Here is a 24,691-nt window from a genome sequence, read left to right on the forward strand (position 1 = left end):
AGACCCTCGCGAGGGGCCAAGGCTCATGTGGCGGTCGACACCAAGACCTCCCCTTTGGGCGGCCTCACTAGGCTCGCTCCAGAGGAGCGGAGATATCAAGGCAAGGTGCACCTCGCGAGGTTCACATGACGTGATCCATGATGACCAAGGCCAGGCAGGCGCCGGCGGGCATAGTGTACTTGTTTCCCCATTGGTGCCAAGGGGGCAAGCGCAGGCATGGAGTCCCTATTAATCAAGAAAAGGTTTCCATACTGGTGCAACAAGATCAAGACCGCCTAGATGACAGATCGGAGATCATCGCGGAGACCACTACAGCGTCACCACCAGAGTCTTTGCAGGCGAACACAACTTTTCTCAGGATAACTTGTACTAGTTGTCCCCCTTTGAATTTGTCCATTGTAGGATCCCTTCCTACCTACATTTGGGAAGAGGACCAAGGCCACTATAAATAGGACTTAGCCACCACCATAGAACGGGGATCATTTAGACCATCCTCTCACCCACCAGCTCATCGAGCTCAAGAACACCTGACCTCCCGAGGTTGTTCCACAAGTGTACTAGTTCATCCTAAGCCCCTCGAGGCTATCCACCATAAAGCTGGAGTAGGGTATTACACCGCAAGGTGGCCCGAATCAGGATAAACTGATGTGTCTCTTGTCCCTTCGGTTCGTCGAGTTAGTGTATGGAATTGTTGTGATGGTAGGTTGGGGAGCAGGAGTTCTTTGTACGCACCCTAATGTTTGAACCTCTCAAGCGTATGCGGAGCACTGAATCCGACATTTGGCGCGCCAGGTAGGGGTGCGTCGGAAGCTTTCTTCTCACTGCCAGTCGGCAACGCAGATGGTTGACGATTAGGGGGCTCTTGCCGAGCACTAGGCTGCTTGGCCCGCCCGGGCGATGTAATCCATCCAAGAAGACCTCCACTTCGCGCTCCAGGCGGCGCGTATATCGCCCTACTCCGCCGGCCGCTAGCGGCGCGGGCCGGCGCCGCCCGCCCTCACCACTCGGTGAGTGCGCACCGCCGCACGGTCGTTGGGCTACGTCGCGGCGACAGCCGCGCATACTCGTCGGGAGCAGGCAAACATGCAGGCTGCGATCATCATGGCGCGAGAGCTACTGCATTGCAGGTTGGCAGAGAGCGGCCGCGAAGCCCTACTAGAGTGGCTCGCCGAACTAATCAACGCCGCCTGCGGGGGTGCGACACCTTTTGGCACCTTGTCCACCCCTCAGGTGGTGGAGGAGCGCGTGACAGGCCCCAACGCACCCGCACGCACCACAGGTCGCCCGAAGGATTCGACCGCAACAACACGGCCCTCGCCATAGCTTCTCCTGACGCAACCACGGCGCTAGCGGCTGGGGCAGGCCTTAGCGGTCCCCTGAGGGGCCGCACTGACCGTCACCCCGACATCGCTTGGACCAGGCATAGCTCCCGAAAATCCAATGTGTGGGGCATCGAGGCATAGGCCCCAGTGCAGCCGCCTCTGATGCCTATGTGCCCCGCATGATGGACCTGGAATACACGCCGGAGGAACACCCCAGCTCGTTCCCCAAGCCGAGCTGGGCAGGAGATTCGCTGGAGGTCGAGGCTTTCCATGAGCTGCCTAGAAGCTTTGTTGAACCCTTCAACGACAACAACCACAGGGTACGTGTAACGCCCTCTATGCGGCTATATCTCCTACGTGTCGAAGCATGACTTAGAGGCATAACCGCATTGAAAGCAATGTCGCAAGTAAGGTAATCTTCACAACATCCCATGTAAATAAATAAAAGGGGAAATGATACATAGTTGGCTTACACTCGCCACGTCACACAAATACATGAATAACATTACAATCATCCAATACACTCATGGTCCGACTACGATACCAAAATAAAGATCAACCCCCACATGCGACAAAATCCCTGATCGCCCCAACTGGGCACCACTACTGATCATCTAGGAAAGACACATAGTAACAACGAGAGTCTTCATCATACTCCCACTTGAGCTCAAGCGCATCGTCTTGAATGGTATCATCGGTCCCTGCATCTGGTTTTGGAAGTAAATTGTGAGTCACGGGGACTCAGCAATCTCACACCCTCGCGATCAAGACTATTTAAGCTTATAGGTAAGGCAAGGTATGATGTGGAGCTGCAGCAAGCGTCTAGCATATATGGTGGCTAACCTATTCGCAAAAGAGAGCGAGAAGAGAAGGAAAAAGCACGGACGAACAACTATGATCAAGAAGTGATCCTAGAACAACCTACGTCAAACATTACTCCAACACCGTGTTCACTTCCCGGACTCCGCCGAGAAGAGACCATCAGGGTTACACACGCGGTTGATTCATTTTAATTAAGTTAAGTTTCAAGTTATCTACAACCGGACATTAACAAATTCCCATCTTCCCATAACCGCGGGCACGGCTTTCGAAAGTTCAAATCCCTGCACGGGAGTCCCAACTTAGCCCATAACAAGCTCTCATGGTCAACGAAGGATATTCCTTCTCCCGAGACATTCCGATCAGACTCGGCATCCCGGTTACAAGACATCCTCGACAATGGTAAAACAAGTCCAGCAACACCGCCCGAATGTGCCGACAAATCCTGATAGGAGCTGCACATATCTCGTTCTCAGGGCACACTCAGATAGGTCAAGCTACGAGTAAAACCAACCCTCGAGTTTCCCCGAGGTGGCCCCGCAGGCTGCCCAGTTCGGACCAACACTCAGAGGAGCACTGGCCCAGGGGGGTTTAAATAAAGATGACCCTTGGGCTCTGGAAACCCAAGGGAAAAATAGGCTAGGTGGCAAATGGTAAAACCAAGGTTGGGCATTGCTGGAGGAGTTTTATTCAAGGCGAACTGTCAAGGGGTTCCCATTATAACCCAACCGTGTAAGGAACGCAAAATCCGGGAACTTAACACCGATATGACGGAAACTAGGGCAGCAAGAGTGGAACAGAACACTAGGAAAAAGGCCGAGCCTTCCACCCTTTACCAAGTATATAGGTGCATTAAGATAAATAAAATAATATTGTGATATCCCAACAATAACCATTGTTCCAACAAGGAACGATCTCCAATCTTCACCTGCATTTAGCAACGCTATAAGAGGGGCTGAGCAAAGCGGTAACATAGCCAAACAATGGTTTGCTAGGACATGGTGGGTTAGAGGTTTGACATGGCAATAGGGAGGCATGATAAGCAAGTGGTAGACATCGTAGCATAGGCATAGCAAAAGAGCGAGCATCTAGCAAGCAAAGATAGAAGTGATTTCGAGGGTATGGTCATCTTGCCTGCAAAGTTCTCAGAGTTGACTTGATCCTTGTAAGCGAACCCAACGGGCTCCTCGTTCACGAACTCGTCTCCCGGCTCTACCCAAACAATAACTACAAGCAAACTGAACACAATCAACCACGTGCAATGCTCAAACAACATGATGCAAACATGGTATGATATGTGGGAGGCGGTATGTGATGCATATGCAAGATTTGACAAGGAATGATTGAACCTGGCTTCAACATGGAAATCCAAGAGTGCCACTTGAAAGGTGAGGTGATTTCAGTTGAAATCGATATAAAGATCATCGGAATCGGATGCACGGTTTGGAAATGGCAAGCAAAACAAATATGGCACCGGTCTGCGATAATCAGCAAGTGATCAATTAAATGCATCAAGATAAATATGCTACGGCACTCAAACATGAAAACAAAATACATGGTAGGGATCCAGTCATGAAGCTTGACAAAAGATGAACAGTGAGCTACAGCTAATTCATCCATTAACAGGTTCAAACAAGCATGGCAAAAGTGCAAATGATAACAGGTTTCAGACTTAGTGAAATTAACACAAGTCTGGAATTTATCAGCATGAAAACTAGAAGCTGCAGGAACTTACATGGCAAGGCAAGGCATGGCATGAAGCTACTCAAAGCACTTAACAAAAGCCCTTAGTGACCTTGAGCCAAAAGGGATCAGAAAATACAATTGTAAGCATGTGAACATGGCAAAAACATAAACAGATTTCAGACTTACTGAAAAACTGGAGCATGCAAATCAGTTAACGAGTAGGCATGTTTACGAGCTCAATGCACTCACTACAGAGCATGGCACGACAAACTAAGCAAACACCCATCAATAATACATAGCATAGAAGCTAGAAATGGCAAGAACAACAACATAGCATGCACGGATCAATAGCAAAATCCTCGGCAACATCGCTAAACATGTCAACAATCTGCCAGGATTCACTTTATGGCAAAAGTAGAGCTCGATTGACTCAAGCTAGGGTGCTCCATAAATGCAAAAAAAAGACATGGATGGATAGAGCACCACAATGTTAACAAAACATCCTTACTGATCATCCTCAAAAGAGGCACGGATCACTAGGACACAACATGAACATATGGCATAACAACAAAACCAGGACAAGGACTTTGTGAAATTCTAAGTCCCTGAAATCAGCATTACCGATTACGCTACTTTGCAAGCTTGTGCTAGTTACCACAAATATCACAAAAATACATGGCAAGCACCTCTGTAAAGATGACAGGGTATATAACAGAACACATTTAGAGCTCAGGATCATAGCATGCACACATTAATCATGCCAAAAATGACAAAAGGCTATTTGCTGAAACAGATCTGAGAAATTCATCACATAGCCCTCTTCCAACAGCGTTTCGGGCATCAAGATGAGCTCAAATGAAAATGATGCAATGAGATGAAATGATGTACTCGTCGAGTCGAACATTTTGACGTGCTAGACGCACAAATCGGACCTACGATGAGAGAGTTATGACATGCCAAAATTTGCAAACAAATTAGGGTTCGGGGATGAAAAGTCAACCCTCGCGGATCTGGATCTGGCGCGGTTACTGTAGCAGCACTGTTCACCGAAGTCGATCGTCGTCGCTGGAGAAGAAGGCCGGAGCTGGGGCGAGGTGGCCAGAGCAACGGTGGAGGTCGGGGGTGGCGCCGGCGGTGGCCGGACGCGATGAGGCCGCCGGAGGTGCGGAGCGGCGCCGGCTGGGGTCGGTGGAGAGGCCGGGGCAGCGAGCCGCGACGTCGGTGGCAGTCGGAGGTGAGGGCGCGGCGGAGCTCCGGTGGCAGCGGTCGGAGATGGCGGGCGGCGGCGCCAGGCGCCTCGAGCGGCCGGACGGGAGGAGGACGGCGGCGGGGTCGCGTAGGAGGCGGCGCACGACGTCGGGCCCTCGGGGGCTCTCTCCGGGCCGAACGGGCCAGAGCGGGCGGGGGTGGCAGCACGCCACTGGCTACGGGCGGCGGTGGCGACTCGTCCGGTGGGAACCAGACGTGTCCGGCGGCGGAGATGGGCGAGGCTAGGGTTTAGGGGTAGATGGGATCCGGAATTTTGGAGGAAGAGACCTTTTTATAGGTAGGAGGAGCTAGGAGGCTCCAAATTGAGCACGGTTTTCGGCCACGCGATCGTGATCGAACGCTCTAGATGATGGAAGGGTTTTTGGTGGGTTTTGGGCCAAATTGGAAGGGTGTTGGGCTGAAACACACATGAGGCATTTTCGGTTCCTCGGTTAACCGTTGGAGTATCAAACGAAGTCCAAATGGCACAAAACTTGTCAGGCGGTCTACCGGTAGTAAGCCAAGGCCGCATGGCAAGTCTCGGTCCAATCCGGAAATGTTTAACCTCCACACACGAAAAGAGGTAGAAAGGACCACCGGAGGACATAGGAGCGCCGGAATGCAAAATGGACAACGGGGAAAATGCTCGGATGCATGAGACGAACACGTATGCAAATGCAATGCACATGATGACATGATATGAGATGCATGACACAGAAAACAACACACGGAGACACAAACCCGACAATGGAGAAATAAAATAACTTAGTGCCAGAAACGGCAAGAGTTGAGATACATATAAGGTAAATTACATCCGGGGTGTTACAACACTCCACCACTACGAAAGGATCTCGTCCCGAGATCTAGGACTGGAAAAACGGCGGGTACTTAGAACGGAGGTAATCCTCGCGTTCCCAGGTGGCTTCACGGTCGGAATGGTGTGACCACTTGACTTTGAGGAATTTGATTGACTTGTTGTGAGTCTTGCGCTCAATTTCTTCAAGAATAGCAACCGGGTGCTCACGATAAGAAAGGTCTTCTTGGAGATCAATGTCTTCGAAGTTGACGGTGCGGTCAGGAGTCTTGAAGCACTTGCGGAGCTGAGAGACATGGAACACGTCGTGCACGTTTGCAAAGTTGGAGGGAAGCTCGAGTTGATAGGCGAGATCGCCTCTCTGGATGACGATCTTGAAAGGACCTACGTATCTCGGGGCAAGCTTCCCTTTGATACCGAAGCGACGAGTACCTTTCATTGGAGAGACGCGAAGGTAAACATGGTCTCCGATCTCAAAAGCCAAATCACGATGCTTACTGTCATAGTAGCTCTTCTGGCACGATTGCGCAGCTTTGAGGTTATCATGAATGACTTTGCACATCTCTTCTGCCTCTGTGATCAAGTCATTTCCGGGAAGTTGACGTTCACCATTCTCTGACCAGTTAAGAGGAGTACGGCACTTCCTGCCATAGAGAATTTGAAATGGGGCCTTGCCCGAACTCGCATGGAAGCTGTTGTTGTAGGAGAACTCGGCATATGGAAGACAATCTTCCCACTTCATACCGATAGAGATAATGCAAGCCTTGAGCATATCTTCAAGAATCTGATTGACACGCTCGACTTGGCTGCTAGTTTGGGGATGAAAAGCTGTGCTGAAACGGATGTTGGTGCCCATGGCCTTCTGAAAAGAATCCCAAAACTTCGAGGTGAAGATGCTGCCACGATCTGTAGAAATCAACTGCGGAATGCCATGTAGGGAGATAATCCGAGAGGTATAAAGCTCTGTCAATTGAGCTGTAGTGATAGACTCTTTGATAGGCAGGAAATGAGCCACTTTAGTGAGTTTGTCGATGACAACGAATATAGCATCATTGCCACGCTTGGACTTTGGAAATCCAGTCATGAAGTCCATCTCAATGTGGTCAAACTTCCATTCTGGAATGGCAAGAGGTTGGAGGAGACCAGCTGGTCATTGGTGTTCTGCCTTCACTCTTCTGCAGACATCACATTCATTCACGAACTGAGCAATCTCACGCTTCATTCGAGTCCACCAATACACCTGCTTGAGGTCATGGTACATCTTCGTACTTCTAGGGTGGATGGAGAGGAGTGAATTGTGGGCCTCGTTCATAATGACTTTACGAAGTTCACCTTTAGGCACAACAATGCGATCCTCGAAGAATAGAGTATCCTTGTCATTAAGGCGATAGCACTTGTACTTGGATTGACTCTTGGCAATCCCAATCTTCACCTTCTTCACCATAGCATCAAGAAGTTGAGCCTCGCGAATCTGATCTTCCAAAGTAGGAGAGACTTGAAGGTTGGCCAGAAATCCTTGAGGAACAACTTGTAGATTGAGTTTGCGGAAAGCTTCACAAAGTTCGGGTTGGTAAGGCTTGAGAATCAAACTGTTGCAGTAAGCGTTTCTGCTCAAAGCATCAGCAATTACATTGGCCTTGCCTGGAGTATATTCGATACTCAGATTATACTCTTGAATCATTTTGACCCAACGAGTCTTCCTGAGGTTGAGATTAGGCTGAGTGAAGATGTACTTGGGACTCTTGTGGTCAGTGAAGATGTCCACTTTTCTTCCCAATAAGAGATGTCTCCAAGTCAAAAGAGCATGCACAACTGCCACCAACTCGAGGTCATGAGTGGGGTAGTTCTTCTCGTTGGGCTTCGACTGGCGAGAAGTATAGGCCACAACTTTCTTCTCTTGCATCAACACTGCACCAAGACCTTGGAGAGAGGCATCACAGAAGACATCAAACGGTTTGGATTCATCAAGAGCAGTCAGAACTGGAGCAGTGACTAATTTCTCTTTCAGGGTGTTGAAAGTGATGTCACATTCAGGAGACCAAACGTACTTGAAGTGCTTCTGGAGAAGGTTTGAAAGAGGCTTCGCGATCTTTGAAAAGTTCTCCACGAATCTTCGACAATAGCTTGCGAGACCAAGGAAGCTGCGGAGTTGCTTCACGTTCTGAGGTGGTTCCCAATTCACAATTGCAGACACCTTCTCAGGATTCACCGCTATGCCCTTGGCAGAGATGATATGCCCAAGATAGAGAACCTCATCGAGCCAAAACTCGCACTTTGAGAACTTGCCATAGAACTGATGTTCTCTGAGCTTATCCAGCACCAAACGCAAGTGCTTGGCATGATCTTCCTTGTTCTTGGAAAAGACCAAAATGTCTTCAAGGTAGACCAAGACGAAGTCATTTGTGTAGGGGTTGAAGATGAAGTTCATCATGCGAGAGAAAGTCAGAGGTGCGTTGACGAGGCCAAAAGACATGACAGTGTATTCATATGAACCATAGCTTGTTCTGAAAGCCGTCTTCAGGATATTTTGCTCACGAATTCGAATCTGGTGATAGCCCATACGGAGATCAAGCTTGGAGAATAATTGAGCACCTTTGAGTTGTTCAAACATGTCATTGATGTTGGGAAGTGGGTACTTGTTCTGTATAGTCTTCTTGTTCAATGGACGGTAGTCAACACAAAGTCGATCCGTTCCATCCTTCTTCTTCACAAAAAGAACTCCACAATCCCATGGAGAAGAACTAGGTAGGATGAGACCCATACGCTCTTGTTCATCGAGTTGTTTCTTAAGCTCCTTCAACTCTTTGGGTCCCAGCTTGTAAGGACGTTTGCAAATAGGTTCCGTGCCAGGCTCAAGATCGATGACAAATTCAACTGGCCGGTGAGGAGGCATTCCTGGAAGCTCTTCTAGAAAGACGTCTTGATATTTGCAAATGACTGGAATTTGAGAGATGGCATCCAGCTCACCCTTCTCATTGAGAGAAAATAGACGGATGGTATCGTCATTAGCGGCAAAGGCAATTACATCCTCAAACGAATGAGTCAATTGAATCTGCCTGGCAGCACAATCAAGCTGAGCCTTGTGCTTAGAAAGCCAGTCTATTCCAAGAATAAGATCAATATCCGAGTTACCAAGGACCATTGGAGAAGAAAGAAACTTGTAATCGCCCAACATGATAGTAACATCTGGAACCTCCAAACTTGCACTCAAACGTTTGCCAGGAGAAACGATATCCATTTGTTTGCCCAAATGAGAAGAAACAAATTCATTCTTGGCAAAAACTGGCTTTGACATGAAACAATGCGATGCACCAGTATCAAAAAGTACTTTTGCAGGAACATCGTTAACAGGAAGGTTACCCATGATGACATCTGATGAGTCGTCTGCCTGAGCTACATTCAACAAGTTGACCTTGGCGTGCTTGGGGTTATGCTTGACCACAGCTGTACTTGCCGATCTCACAAGAGGAGGAGGAGGGAGACGCCTCTGATTGAAACATTTGTTGGCATAGTGACCCTTCTGTTGGCACTTGTTGCACGTGACCTCCGAGAGCGGACGGTGATACAGAGCACTTGATCTTGGAGCTTGAGACGAAGTCTTGTTCTGAAAGCCAGGGTTGGGTGGGTGGGAAGATGCACTGCCACCTTTGCTCTTCTGCTAATAAGGATGACAGAATGGAGGAGGAGGAAGCCAATACTTTTGTTGCTTAGCCACTTGAGTTGAGGAAGAAGGAGTTGCGTCTCTGACTCGCTTCTTGGAAGCATCGCACTTCAGTTGAGCAGTCTCTTGCTTCATTGCCATGTTGTAAAACTCATCGTACTTCTTGGGCTCAAAGAGGACGAGAGCTAGCTGGAGTTCTTCTCTGAGACCACCCCTGAACTGGTATTCATGCTCTTCTCGTCAGGGACGTCTTGCTTAGCAAAATGGGCGAGCTTTTGGAACATGATGTTGTACTGGTAAACAGACATAGTTCCTTGCTTCAGGTTGCGGAATTCCTCATGCTTGCTTTCAACCACACTCTGAGGAATATGATGAGCTTTGAAGTCTTGACGGAATTCATCCCAGGTAATTGCACGGCCTCCTCTGGAATCTTTGTACTGCTAAAACCATTCTGCAGCTTGGTCTTTGAGTTGAAAGGAGGCGAACTTGACAAAGTCCATAGGCCTGACGTTACTGCACTCGAAATGCTTGCATATGTCCACGAGCCAATCATCAGCGTCTATTGCCTCAACACAATTGCTGAAGGTCTTTGGCTGATTGTTGCCATGGCCCTGGTTCCCTTGGTTGCGCTCTTGAAGAAGTTGCATAATCAGTTGCGTGTTTGCATTGGTAGTGGCCATCACAGCTTGCCATGCCTCCGGAGGTGGAGGTGGTGGTGGTGAATCAGGATTCGGAGTCGTACGCGTTGGAGGAGCCATCCTGAAGAGGTTGACATCCATTAGCATCTTGACAAACAAATATTTAAGCTGAATCAAACGTGTTGAAATTGCAATATATAGTCTTCACATCCGAACAAAATGAACGAATGCATTCCAATTGAAATGGTCACATATCCATAAGTTGAGAAGCCACTTTGAATCGAGGTAGAAGAATAAAACCAACAAGGTACGAACAAGAACGAATACGTGGTGAGGATTACCCAATCCCAAACCAAATATCCGCGGAAGAAGAACTAGAGCTACAAGAATTCCCACCTATGAAACTCCCGAACCTTTCCGGTTATGCAATCAGGTGTTGGGGATACAGGGGAAGCATAATATCTCACCCAAATCTAGCAAATCCTACATCCAGTTGTATCCATCCTTCAACACATAACCGAGAAACCTTCGAAAATCATTTACCTCTACCTTCGAAAAGCATCTGTTATACAAGTTATGGCAATACTCCCGAACTCCCGCCCTGGTACTGGGTGGCGTCGAGGTTATCTCACCAACAACTGCATAAAAGAGATTTTCGATGTCGGTGAAACTCAGGTATTCCAGAATCTCAACGATAAAATTGTGACGACAACACCTCGGAGCTCAACTCCCCGGGACACTGCCACAACCCCTAAATGACAGGAGGCACCAAGAACAATGTTCTCGTCACAAATCGATCGGAACGATTCCAAGATACCCGCGTGATCCTAAATTTTTTTGTGAAATTTGAGAAGAGAAGAGTCAAAACTCTACGTCAGGATGCCTCACCAGAGCGATGAAGGGACTGGGGAGTAAAAAGAATTCCTAACTCTCTGATATATAAAATCCTAAATGACTCAAAACATTTTTCTAGACTCAACAACGCTAACGATTCAATCAAGGAGGGGGCTCCTAAGGTCGGGGAAGGCTCTGATTACCAACTTGTAACGCCCTCGATGCGGCTATATCTCCTACGTGTCGAAGCACGACTTAGAGGCATAACCACATTAAAAGCAATGTCGCAAGTAAGGTAATCTTCACAACATCCCATGTAAATAAATAAAAGGGGAAAGGATACATAGTTGGCTTACACTCGCCACATCACACAAATACATGAATAACATTACAATCATCCAATACACTCATGGTCCGGCTACGGTACCAAAATAAAGATCAACCCCCACATGCGACAAAGTCCCCGATCGCCCCAACTGGGCACCACTACTGATCATCTAGGAAAGACACATAGTAACGATGAGAGTCTTCATCGTACTCCCACTTGAGCTCAAGCGCATTGTCTGGAACGGTATCATCGGTCCCTGCATTTGGTTTTGGAAGTAAACTGTGAGTCACGGGGACTCAGCAATCACACACCCTCGCGATCAAGACTATTTAGGCTTATAGGTAAGGCAAGGTATGATGTGGAGCTGCAGCAAGCGTCTAGCATATATGGTGGCTAACCTATTCGCAAAAGAGAGCGAGAAGAGAAGGAAAAAGCACGGACGAACAACTATGATCAAGAAGTGATCCTAGAACAACCTACGTCAAACATTACTCGAACACCGTGTTCACTTCCTGGACTCCGCCGAGAAGAGACCATCACAGTTACACACACGGTTGATTCATTTTAATTAAGTTAAGTTTCAAGTTATCTACAACTGGACATTAACAAATTCCCATCGGCCCATAACCACGGGCACGACTTTGGAAAGTTCAAATCCCTGTAGGGGAGTCCCAACTTAGCCCATCACAAGCTCTCACGGTCAACGAAGGATATTCCTTCTCCCGAGACATTCTGATCAGACTCGACATCCCGGTTACAAGACATCCTCGACAATGGTAAAACAAGTCCAGCAACATCGCCCGAATGTGCCGACAAATCCAGATAGGAGCTGCACATATGTCGTTCTCAGGGCACACTCAGATAGGTCAAGCTACGAGTAAAACCAACCCTCGAGTTTCCTCGAGGTGGCCCCGCAGGCTGCCCAGTTCGGACCAACACTGAGAGGAGCACTAGCCAAGGGGGGTTTAAATAAAGATGACCCTTGGGCTCCGGAAAACCAAGGGGAAAAGAGGCTAGGTGGCAAATGGTAAAACCAAGGTTGGGCATTGCTGGAAGAGTTTTATTCAAGGCGAACTTTCAAGGGGTTCCCATTATAACCCAACCGCGTAAGGAACGCAAAATCCGGGAACATAACACCGATATGACAGAAACTAGGGCGGCATGAGTGGAACAAAACACTTGGCAAAAGGACGAGCCTTCCACCCTTTACCAAGTATATAGGTGCATTAAGATAAACAAGATAATATTGTGATATCCCAACAATAACCATTGTTCCAACAAGGAACGATCTCCAATCTTCACCTGCATTTAGCAACGCTATACGAGGGGCTAAGCAAAGCGGTAACATAGCCAAACAATGGTTTGCTAGGACATGGTGGGTTAGAGGTTTGACATGGCAATAGGGAAGCATTATAAGCAAGTGGTAGGCATCATAGCATAGGCATAGCAAAAGAGCGAGCATCTAGCAAGCAAAGATAGAAGTGATTTCGAGGGTATGGTCATCTTGCTTGCAACGTTCTCAGAGTTGACTTGATCCTCGTAAGCGAACTCAACAGGCTCCTCGTTCATGAACTCATCTCCCGGCTCTACCCAAACAAGAACAACAAGCAAATGGAACACAATCAACCACGTGCAATGCTCAAACAACATGATGCAAACATGGTATGATATGCAGGAGGCGGTATGTGATGCATATGCAAGATTTGACAAGGAATGATTGAACCTGGCCTCAACATGGAAATCCAAGAGTGCCAATGGAAAGGTGAGGTGATTTTGGTTGAAATTGATATAAAGATCACCGGAATCGGATGCACGGTTTGGAAATGGCAAGCAAAACAAATATGGCACCGGTCTGCGATAATCAGCAAGTGATCAACTAAATGCATCAAGATAAATATGCTACGACACTCAAACATGACAACAAAATACATGGCAGGGATCCACTCATGAAGGTTGACAAAAGATGAACACTGATCTATGGCTAATTCATCCATTAACAGGTTCAAACAAGCATGGCAAAAGTGCAAATGGTAACAGGTTTTAGACTTAGTGAAATTAACATCAGGAAGCACACTTTATAGCATGAAAACTACAAGCTACAGTAACTTAACATGGCAAGGCAAGGCATGGCATGAAGCTACTCAAAGCACTTAACAAAAGTCCCTTAGTGACCTTGAGACAAAAGGGATCAGAAAATACAACTGTAAGCTTGTGAACATGGCAAAAACATAAACAGATTTCAGACTTAGTGAAAAACTGGAGCATGAAAATCAGTCAACGAGTAGGCATGTTTACGAGCTCGATGCACTCACTACAGAGCATGGCATGACAAACTAAGCATACACCCATCAAGAATACATAGCATAGAAGCTAGACATAGCAAGACCAACAACATAGAATGCACGGATCAATAGAAACATCCTCGGCAACATCGCTAACCATGTCAACAATCTGCTAGGATTCACTTTATAGCAAAAGTAGAGCTCGATTAACTCATGCTAGGGTGCTCCATAAATGCAAAAAAAGACATGGACGGATAGAGCACCACAATTTTAACAAAACATCCTTACTGATCATCCTCAAAAGAGCCACGGATCACTAGGAAATAACATGAACATATGGCATAACAACAAAATCAGGACAAGGACTTGGTGAAATTCGAAGTCCCTGAAATCAGCATTATCGATTACGCTACTTTGCAAGCTTGTGCTAGTCACCACAGATATCACAAAAATATATGGCAAGCACCTCTGTAAAGATGACATGGCATATAACAAAACACATTTAGAGCTCAGGATCATAGCATGGACACATTAATCATGGCAAAAATGACAAAAGGCTATTTGCTGAAACAGATCTGAGAAATTCATCACATAGCCCTCTTCCAAAAGGGTTTCGGGCATCAAGATGAGCTCAAATGAAAATGACGCAATGAGATCAAATAATATACTCGTCGAGACGAACATTTTGATATGCCACACGCACAAATCGGATCTACGATGAGAGAGTTATGACATGCCAAAGTTTGCAAAAAAATAGGGCTCGGGGATGAAAAGTCAACCCTCGTGGATCTGGATCTGGATCTGGCGCGGTTACTGTAGCAGCACTGTTCACCAAAGTCGATCGTCGTCGCCGGAGAAGAAGACCGGAGCTGGGGGCGAGGTGGCCGGAGCTCCGGTGGTGGTCGGGGGTGGCGCCGGCGGTGGCCGGACGCGACGAGGCCGACGGAGGTGCGGAGCGGCGCCGGCTCGGGTCGGTGGAGTGGCCGGGGCGGCGAGCTGCGACGTCCGCGGCGGTCGGAGGTGAGGGCGCGGCGGAGCTCCGGTGGCAGCAGTCGGAGATGGCGGGCGGCAGCGCCGGGCGCCTCAGGCGGCCGGATGGGAGGAGGACGGCGGCGGGGTCGCGTAGGAGGCGGCGCACGGCGTCGGGCCCTCAAGGGCTCTCCCCGGGCCGTGTGGGCCGGAGCGGGTGCGGGTGGCGGCGCGCCACGTGGCGGCACGCCACTGGCTGCAGGCGGCGACTCCTCCGGTGGGAACCGGACATGTCCGGCCGCGGAGACGGGCAAGGCTAGGGTTTGGTGGTAGATGGGATCCGGAATTTTTGAGGAAGAGACCTTTTTATAGGTAGGAGGAGCTAGGATGCTCCAAATTGAGCACAGTTTTCGGCCACGCGATCGTGATCGAACGCTCTAGATGATGGAAGGGTTTTTGGTGGGTTTTGGGCCAAATTGTAAAGGTGTTGGGTTGCAACACACAGGAGGCCTTTTCGGTCCCTCGGTTAACCGTTGGAGTATCAAACGAAGTCCAAATGGCACGAAACTTGACAGGCGGTCTACCGGTAGTAAACCAAGGCCACATGGCAAGTCTCGGTCCAATCCAGAAATGTTTAACCTCCACACACGAAAAGAGGTAGAAAGGACCACCGGAGGACATAGGAGCGCAGGAATGCAAAACGGACAACGGGGAAAATGCTCGGATGCATGAGACGAACACGTATGCAAATGCAATGCACATGATGACATGATATCAGATGCATGACACAGACAACAACACACGGAGACACAAACCCGACAATGGAGAAATAAAATAACTTAGCGCCGGAAACGGCAAGAGTTGGGATACATATAAGTTAAATTACATCCAGGGTGTAACAGTACGGCCAGTGCCCCAGGCCACAGCAGCAGCCGCAGACCCCGGCGCGGTGCCCCCGGCGGGACCAGCACGCTGGGGCCTGTACAGGCGAGGGCCGGACACAGGTCCCCCTTCATGCCCCGCAGAGCAAGGAGTCATGCGGAGGAAGGTCCTCCGCAGAGGGAGGCGTTGGCGAGCCCTTCCCCCCCGGCAGAGGGCCTGTGGTAGCCGAGGGCACCGCTGTCGTCCCCCTTGCCCCTTGGTCCCGTCCTGGTTTTTGGATGACCCAACGGTGGTCAGGGGAGGCGCAAGGCGGGGCCCATGTCAGGCGATATGATGCAAGGCTCACGCCTGTGAAGGTCTCCGCTCGTGACACTCTCACGTAATAGTGAGTGGGGATGTACATGCCCCGGAGTGTCCAGTGTGCCGCCCCTCAGCCTGGGGGGTTGTCGCCCACGTCCAAGTGGAAGCACCATGGTTCGCGCTGGCCGTTGACACTGTCCCCCAATGACTATGCTCACATCCAGCAAAAGCATTTAGCTCCACGCTGGTGAGAAGACAAGAAGACTAGCTAGATGCCATACGCGGTTGTTTGCCTTTTCACCCTTTTATCTGCAACTTGTTCGCCTTCTTCCTTTCGGATTGAGAGTTGAAGTTCTTCTGTGTTAATTAAAATTGGGGGAGTTTTTCCTTGGTTTTCTGCTGATTTTATTGTGTTCTCGTCGCGTGCTTTGTTTTTAAGGCTCGCGCCTCCGACCCCCTCTTACGGGTGCCACGTGGCATGGGGGCTGGTCGGCAGACTGCGTTGGGCGCTTCTAGGCAGCCTGGGTAGGACCCCCTCGGGGCAAGAGTGCACGCGTCGCAGCATTGCCGCGTGCGCATCTTGCCATGGTCAGCTGGACGCTCCTATCGTGGCCCTCTCGTATGGATCCGTTGGCTCCTCAGGAGGACCAGTGCCTTGCGAGCTTCTGAGGGCTCGCCTCAGGGGGAAGGCACGTCAGCAACCCAGACCCCGTTCAAGGCCCGCTAGGATCAAGACAAGTCTCAACAACAACCGTGCTCAGGGGATCACAAGCTCACAAAAGCACATTTCGGGTCTGGCTTAAAAAATAGAATGTAAATTTACATATACGAGGGGCTCCCCCTCCAAAATGCTCTCACACCCTACGGGGCCGTATCCAAGTCTTTGCATGCAGGTTCACACTAAGCAATGTAGGCTCAACTGGACGTGCTGCCCCCAGCATTACCCTGGTCGCTCTCGTATGCGCTACTTGTGCTGTCACTGGCGTTCTCTTCCCCGTCATCATCCACGCTATCTTTGTCCGCCATGACCACCACCACGTCGTCCTCTGTGGCGAATTCCCTCACCAAGGCTTCGACATGATTGTCCACCTAGTGAGATAGGTTGTCCCATATAGCCTCGTGCACCGAGGCTATGGCAGCGTCAAAGTCGAAGTGGGGGTCAAGGTTCTGAAGATGACTAAAGATGCGAGAGAACGCGCACCCAAGGAGGCCCCAGCTCCTCTCCCCGGCAAGCTCACGAGCCCTCATAGCCTGATCTTCCAGGCGCGTCACGACTTCGGTAATAAAGCGAAGGTGGCTAGCATAATCTTCCACGCGGGCATGAGGGACACTCTCCTCCTAGATGATGCTCAGGGCTCGGTTGGCCCACACCCTGAGGGCCTGAAGCATGGGGGCATGCTCGCTGTCGGATTGCGGGTTCCGACTAACCCTTGAGCTTCGAACTCTGGGGTGCGCACGAAGAACACTCTCTCCATAGTTCGCTCGCTCAACGATCTCATGGCCTAGCTGGACGAACCCAAGGAACAAGACACACAAGGGTTTATATTGGTTCGGGCCACCTTGCGGTGTAATACCCTACTCCAGTGTGGTGTTGGTGGATTGCCTCATGGGGTAAGGATGAACTAGTACAATGGGTGAACAGCCTCAGGAGGAGAGGTGTTCTTGAGCTCGGCGAGCTGGTGGATGTGACGATGGATTGGGTCTGATCCCCGATGAGTCGATCCCTCCCTATGGCGGTGGCTAGTCCTATTTATAGAGGCCCTGGCCCTCTTCTCAAATGTTAGGTGGGAAGGGATCCCACAAAGGCCAAGTTTGAAGGGAGACAACTAGTAAAAGTTGTCCTGGCAAAAGGTGGTCTTCTCCTACCAAAGGCTCTCGTGGTGACGCTGCCGTGGGCTTCGTGGTGACCTTCGTCATGCCGTCCTATTGCTCTTGGTCTTGTTGCACCGATAGGGAAACCTTTGCCTGATGCCTTGGGACTCCTCTCCTGTGCCTGCCTCTTTAGCACGAAAGAGGAAACTGGTACACTACGTCCGCTGCGCCCGCCTGCCCTTGGGACTCATGGCCCATGCCACGTGAACCTTGCGAGGTGCCCCTTGCATCGAGATCTCGGCTCCTCGGGAACCATCCTAGTGAGGCTGCTCCCGGGGAGGTCTTGGTCTCGTCCGCCTCGCGAGGGTCTTGAGTGGTTGCTGCTGAAGATGGGTCGTACCAGGCCGTTGGTGGAGCCACAGGCAAGCCCACAGGAAGGCAAGTCTGGGCACTCTCGGTCCCATAATTCCGACAGTAGCCCCCGGGCCCGAGGTGCACTCGAGCTTGGCTTTGAGGCGAAGCCAAAGGGTAAGTGCGGAGCACCGCAGGACCCAACCTCCTGCGGCCTTCATTGACGAATGGCGATTGGTGGGACGTGGGCGCCTCCACTTTCCCAGGGGGCCTCGGCAGCCGTTCCCACCTGACAAAAGGCCAGCGCACGCTACAGAGCCTTCACTGCCTTCCTTTGTCTTGCTCTAGATCCCCTGTCGTGTTCTTCGCCCCAAGAGACTCCAGATCCGCCAGAACTCCTGCCCTAGCTTGCATCCCGATGGCATCCAACAAGACGAAGGCCTTGAGCTCGCCCTCCTGGTACGTGCCCTCCTTGAACGCTCCCAATGCCTCAGAGAAGAACTTCGCCACCGTGCTCCCGATGGCGGTGGGTGCCAGCAACAAGGGAGAGAGACCATGCTTCGGGTTGACTCCGCTGAGCCGGAGGCCTCAGGTAACACCTTCTACCCCTTCTTCATGCATGGTGTCTTCGAGGGGCTGGTCCCCCCTTTCTCTGAGTTTTTCTACGCCATCCACCGCCATTACAAGCACCACGCCCTCCACCTTCATCCCAATTCCGTCCTTCTCCTGTCTATCTTTGCCTTCTATTGTGAGGCATTCGTGGGGGTGATGCCATCCGTGGCACTGCTTCACCATTTCTTCTACCTCCAGAACAAGGATGGCGCGGCATGCTCAGGGTGCGACAACATTGTTGCGGCAAACGGAGCCAATGCAATCTCGAGAGCATGGAAGAAGGCAGAGGGCTTCTGGAGCAAATGGTTTCTCATGAACACCAAGAGGCCCTACGCTCGGCTAGTGCTGCCAACGGGGAGGCTAGTGCCTCACGATGGGTGGACTAGCAAGAAGCTCACCAACCCACGGGCGGAGCAGGTGCTGGGAAGGATGGCGGCTGACCTGAAGCGAGATGACCTGAAGGTGGAAAAGCTGACGGGGGCCATGATCCTCAAGGAGTTCTAGTCGCAATGCCTGGCCCCACTCCAGGCATGCTTACGCCCCTTGTAGAGGCTCATGGAAGAAGGAGTGGGTGACCTCCGCCTGCGCCTCGACACCTTGTCCGACGAGGAGCTGGACAAGGTCCTCCATCTCCTGGTTGCGGAGGATCATGGGTATCCGCCTGACACCCATCTTCCATTGTACCGCCGCCGGGATGGGTCGAAGATCGTTGCCGCCATGCCCGTCTTTAGCGAGCGCGGGCTCGTGTCGCTGGCGCCTACCGGGGCTCCGATGGTGGTGGCCCCGGTGATGGTGTCCTCTGGTCAGTCCGTCGAGGCTGACTCGGAGGCGACCCGGGAGGGAGCTGGGGAGACCTCTCCTCTCCACGTGGTGAACCTCCACTGCACCCTTCCCGAGGACGATGAGCCCAGCGAGCTCCCGGTGATGGAGTCGCCGATCTCTGCTAGGGTCACGACAAGGTCCCGGTAGCCCCCGAATAAGTCGTCGGCCGGGGTCCTAAAGAAGGGAAGGTCGGCACTGATCTCCCGAGGTGACGCTGCTGCTCCGTCGACAGCCGGCGCTAATGCGGGTCCAGCTGTCGTGCCCTTGCTAGCCCTTGGGGCTCGTGTACCTGTGATCCAGGCCGCGAAACCTTCGGGCTTGGTGCTCCGAAAGAGGCCGAGGGCATACGCGTCAGTAGATCAGTAAGCACTTCGTCCTAATCTTTCTCCGTGGTCCATCCATCGTGTTCCACATCTCCATAGACCTTGTGATTTGCTAAGTAATCATCCACATAGCTTTCTCCTTCCGAATCCTGGGAAGACATGTTTATTTAATCTGCAACGGGACAGCTTGAAACAAAAACAGAGGATATTTTGCGTGATACGGGAGTCAAAACCTTCGGGAGATTATATAATGAAATTTTACCAACCAAAATACGTAACGTGCAAGAAAACGGAGTCCGGAAGGCGCACGAGGTGCTCACGAGGTAGGGGGATGCGCCCAGAGGGGTAGGGCGCGCCCACCACCCTCGTGGGGCCCTCGTGTCCTTCCCGGACTGCTACTTATTTTTCTATTTTTCTAAATATTCAAAAACGGAGAAATATTGCCTTAAAAATTGTTTTGGAGTCGGTTTACTTACCGTACCACATACCTATTCCTTTTCGGAGTCTGAAATGGTCTGGAAGGTGTTCCTTATATATTCCTCCGGGGTTACAGTTTCAATAATATTGGTTTCAACATTTATGGGATTACCTGAGATATAATGTTTAATTCTTTGACCATTTACCACCTTCGGATTTGTGCCCTCGAAGTTGTTGATTTTTATGGCACCAGAACGATAGACCTCTTCGATAACATAGGGCCTTCCCATTTAGAGAGAAGTTTTCCTGCAAAAAATCTTAAATGAGAGTTGTATAGCAATACATAGTCACCTACATTAAACTCACGCTTTTGTATCCTTTTGTCATGCCATCTTTTAACTTTTTCTTTAAACAACTTGGCATTTTCATAAGCTTGGGTTCTCCACTCATCAAGTGAGCTAATATCAAATAACCTCTTCTCACCGGCAATTTTAAAATCATAGTTAAGCTCTTTAATAGCCCAATACGCCTTATGTTCTAGTTCGAGAGATAAGTGACATGCTTTTCCATAAACCATTTTATACGGAGACATACCCATAGGATTTTTATATGCAGTTCTATAAGCCCATAATGCATCATCAAGTTTCTTGGACCAATTCTTCCTAGACCTATTAACAGTCTTTTGCAAAATTAATTTGAGCTCTCTATTGTTCAACTCTACTTGACCACTAGACTGAGGGTGATAAGGAGATGCAATTCTATGATTAACATCATATTTAGCAAGCATTTTACGGAAATCACCATGAATAAAGTGTGAACCACCATCAGTCATTAAATATCTAGGGACTCCAAACCTCGGAAAAATAACTTCTTTAAGCATTTTAATAGAAGTGTTATGATCAGCACTACTAGTTGGAATAGCTTCTACCCACTTAGTAACGTAATCAACAGCCACTAGAATATGTGTGTATCCATTAGAGGCAGGAAAAGGTCCCATATAATCAAAGCCCCAAACATCAAACGGTTCAATAACAAGAGAATAATTCATAGGCATTTCTTGACGTCTACTAATATTACCAATTCTTTGACGTTCATCACAAGACAAGACAAACTTACGGGCATCCTTGAAGAGAGTAGGCCAATAAAAACCAGATTGCAATACCTTATGTGCAGTTCTATCTCCAGCGTGGTGTCCTCCATAAGCCTCGGAATGACACTTGCGTAGGATCTGTTCCTGTTCATGCTCAGGTACACAACCTCTAATAACACCATCTACTCCTTTATAAAGATGTGGGTCATCCCAAAAGTAATGTCTTAAGTCATCAAAAAACTTTATCTTTTATTGGTATGTGAAGCTAGGTGGTATAAATTTAGCAACAATATAATTAGCATAATCAGCATACGATGGAGTACTACGAGAAGTACTTATGACATTTAATTGTTCATTAGGAAAGCTATCATTAATAGGTAGTGGGTCATCAAGAACATTCTCTAACCTAGACAAGTTGTCTGCAACGGGGTTCTCACCTCCCTTTCTATCAACAACATGCAAATCAAATTCTTGTAGCAAGAGAACCCATCTAATAAGTCTAGGTTTAGCATCTTTCTTTTCCATAAGATATTTAATAGCAGCATGATCAGTGTGAATAGTTACTTTAGAATCAACAATATAAGATCTGAACTTATCACAAGCTAATACAACTGCTAAAAGCTCTTTTTCAGTAGTAGCATAATTTCTTTGAGCATTCTCTAGAGTCTTACTAGCATAATGAATAACATTTAATTTATTATCAACTCTTTGCCCTAGAACAGCACCTACAGCATAATCAGTAGCATCACACATAATTTCAAAGGGTAAATTCCAATCAGGTGGCTGAACAACAGGTGCAGAGACTAATGCTTTCTTAAGTATTTCAAATGCTTCTACACAATCATATCAAAGACAAATGGTATATCTTTTTGCAATAAATTATTCAGAGGCCGAGAAATTTTTGAGAAGTCCTTAATGAACCTCCTGTAAAATCCGGCGTGACCAAGGAAACTTCTTATACCTTTGATGTCCTTGGGACATGGCATCTTTTCAATAGCATCGACCTTGGCTTTATAAACTTCAATAACTCTTTCAGAAACTTTATGCCCCAAGACAATACCTTCATTAACCATAAAGTGGCACTTTTCCCAATTCAAGACAAGATTAGTTTCTTCACATCTCTGCAAAACTCAATCAAGATTGCTCAAGCAATCATCAAAAGAGGAACCATAGACGGAAAAATCGTGCATGAAAACCTCACAAATCTATTCACAAAAGTCAGAGAATATCGCCATCATGCATCTTTGAAAGGTAGCAGGTGCATTACATAAACCAAAAGGCATACGTCTATAAGCAAAAGTACCAAAAGGGTATGTAAAAGTAGTCTTTGACTGATCTCTAGCCGATACAGGTATTTGAGAGAAACCAGAATAACCATCTAGAAAGAAATAGTGTGTATGTTTGCATAATCTTTCTAGCATTTGATCAATAAAAGGTAAGGGGTAATGATCTTTCTTAGTAGCCTTATTTAATTTACGGAAATCAATTACCATCCTATAACCTGTAATAATTCTTTGTGGAATCAATTCATCTTTATCATTAGGAACAACAGTAATACCTCCCTTCTTAGGGACACAATGGACAGGACTTACCCACTGACTATCAGCAACGGGATAAATTATACCTAACTCTAGAAGCTTGAGTATTTCTTTTCTTACCACTTCTTTCATTGTAGGATTCAGACGTCATTAAGCATCACGAAGTGGTTTGGCATCTACTTCCAGATTTATTTTATGTTGACATAGAGTGGGACTAATGCCCTTAAGATCATCAAGAGTATATCCAATAGCAGCACGATGCTTCTTCAGAGTTTTCAATAATCTTTCTTCTTCATGCTCTGAAAGGTTAGCACTAATAATAACAGGATATATCTTCTTTTCATCAAGATAAGCATATTTAAGATTATCAAGCAAAGGTTTAAGCTCAAACACAGGATCACCCTTGGGTGGAGGAGGATCCCCAAAAATTTCAACAGGCAAGTTGTGTTGCAGAATAGGTTCCTGTTTAAAGTATACTTCATCTATTTCCCTTCTTTCATTCATGAACATATCATTTTCACGGTCTAGCAAATAGTGTTCTAAAGGATCACTAGGAGGTACGGCAATAGAAGAAAGACCAATAATTTCATCCTTACTAGGTAATTCTTCCTCACGATGTTGTTTACTAAATTTAGAGAAATTAAACTCATGAACCATATCATCCAAGCCAATAGTAACAACATTCTTTTCACAATCTATCCTAGCATTAACAGTGTTCAAGAAGGGTCTACCAAATATAATGGGACAAAAGCTATCTTGCGGAGAAATAAGAACAAGAAAATCAGTAGGATATTTAGTTTCCCCACACAAGACTTCAACATCTCTAACAATTCCAATTGGTGAAATGGTATCTCTATTGGCAAGTTTAATTGTGACATCAATACCTTCTAACTCAGCAGGTGCAATTTCATTCTTAATTTCTTCGTATAAAGTAAGCGGTATAACACTAGCACTCGCACCCATATCACATAAGCCATGATAACAATGTTCTCCTATTTTAACAGAAATAACAGGCACGCCTACCACAGGTCTATGTTTATCTTTAGCACAAGGTTTAGCAATTCTAGTAGTTTAACCTTCGACCTGAATAACATGCCCATCAATATTATCAGACAAGACATCTTTAACAATAGCAATATTAGGTTCTACTTTAACTTGCTCAGGAGGTGTATAAGTTCTAATATTGCTTTTACCAACAAAAGTTGAAGCTTTAGCATGATCGAAAGACTGTAAGGGAACCCCATACAGTATAATTGGTGCAACAAACCCAAATTGCAAGTACCATGCCTTGAACCTGGGTGGGTGGGAAGGCATCAGCCCCTTCACACCACTAGGCTATGCCTTAGTCTACCTCAACATAAGAAGTAGGAACAATAGGATCATTATAAGTGACAGTCTTTTCTTCAACTTTAATAGGTGCAGCTACTTTTACTTCTATGGGAGGATGATATTTAAACCACTTCTCCTTAGGGAGATCAACATAAGTAGCAAAAGATACATAGAAAGAAGCTACTATCTCAGAATCAAGTCCATATTTAGTGCTAAACTTACGGAAAATATCGGTGTCCATAAAAGATTTAACACAATCAAACTTAGGTGTCATACCTGACTCCTTACCTTCGTCGAGGTCCCAATCTTCAGAGTTGCATTTAATTCTATCCAATGAATTCCATCTGAATTCAATAGTCTTCATCATAAAAGAGCCAGCACAAGAAGTATCGAGCATGGTTTGATTATTATGAGAAAGCCAAGCATAAAAACTTTGCATAATTATTTCTCTCGAGAGCTCATGATTGGGGCATGAATATAACATTGATTTAAGCCTCCCCCAAGCTTGAGCGATGCTTTCTCCTTCACGAGGCCAGAAATTATATATATAATTGCTATCACGATGAACAAGATGCATAGGGTAATACTTTTGATGAAATTCCAATTTCAATCTT

The sequence above is a fragment of the Triticum urartu genome, chromosome 4A (assembly GCF_056163025.1).
Source record: "Triticum urartu cultivar PI428250 chromosome 4A, HENAU_Tu73, whole genome shotgun sequence".
Taxonomy (NCBI): Eukaryota; Viridiplantae; Streptophyta; class Magnoliopsida; order Poales; family Poaceae; genus Triticum; species Triticum urartu.